The following is a 1,161-nucleotide window of genomic DNA, read 5'->3' on the forward strand; positions in this document are numbered from 1 at the left end:
GTCAGAGTCATCACCATCACTCACTGGGTGCAGGCTTGTTGACTTCTTGTGATCTTTCCTTAGAGGTTATCTTTTGCATGAAGTGTGTTTGTGAGATTACTGAAGGGAAAGCTAGGAAAGAGATCTGGTTATCTGTAAAGTATTGGTTTTCATTTTTACTTCTTTGATCTATGGAAAGAACCAATAGTTTAGGAAAGATACTGTGTAATCAGAAGATACGAAAGGTGTACTAGGGCCAGAGATGAGTAGAGCATGGGGGTGCCTGATTTAAGGTTCCTGTCAAGACAAAGGGGCCTCCTGCAGAGAGCTCCATCCTGGAAAGAGGTCTTATAAATCCCCACTTGTCAGAACATCATTCCATTTCTATTAGATTGTGGATGAAGTTTCGTCTTCTGTAACTTCTTCATGCTGACATAGGGTGTAATGTTCTTAGGGTGGAAGATTTTGACATCTGTCTGTAGTAGCTCTTTCTGACAGTTGTACTTGCCTGTTTATCTATATGGGCAGAACAATCTTCAATTATTTTGATGTTTGAAAAGTAAGTATAGATTATTATGAACAACAGTGCTAATCCCATTCTCTTTTTAAATTTATTTTTCTGTGCTCACTTCGGCAGCACATATACTAAAATTGAAACGATACAGAGAAGATTAGCACGGCCCCTGCGCAAGGATGACATGCAAATTCGTGAGGCGTTCCATATTTTTTAGAGAAGAGCTAACACCTATCTTATCAAACTCTTCCAGAAAATTGCAGAAGAAGGTAAACTTCCAAACTCATTCTGTGAGGCCACCATCACCCTAATTCGAAATTTATTTTTCTTACCTGTACTTAAATTAGGTCCTTTAGTGCAATATTGAATAAAGAGTAGCAGATATAGCAATCGAGTTTATTCTTAGTTATGAATCTCTATAGTATTATTATAGATTTTTTTAATCAGGTGAAGCAGTTTACTTATTTTTAGTTTGCTAATGGCTTAAAATTTTTTTAAAAATCAGTGTTGAATTTTATCAAATCCACTTGACATAAATCATGTATTCACTGCTTTCACATTTTTGACATAGAAAACCACATCAATCCTATCCTCTTAAGGCCAGTTTTTGGAACTGTGCTGGTCACACTCAGTACTGCTCTAGCTGGGACAGTCTGTCACGGCTGCAG

The 1,161-nt window shown here is 37.2% G+C and overlaps 1 non-coding gene across 1 annotated transcript; it reads left to right on the forward strand.

Annotated features, from left to right (window-relative positions):
• The first annotated feature begins 600 nt into the window (after positions 1-600).
• LOC122673142 lies at positions 601-707 on the forward strand. Its single transcript, XR_006334619.1, has one exon. It is a non-coding gene; the product is annotated as a U6 spliceosomal RNA (small nuclear RNA).
• Positions 708-1,161: the final 454 nt, after the last annotated feature.

Source organism: Cervus elaphus, chromosome 16 (genome assembly GCF_910594005.1).
Source record: "Cervus elaphus chromosome 16, mCerEla1.1, whole genome shotgun sequence".
In the NCBI taxonomy this organism is placed as follows: Eukaryota; Metazoa; Chordata; class Mammalia; order Artiodactyla; family Cervidae; genus Cervus; species Cervus elaphus.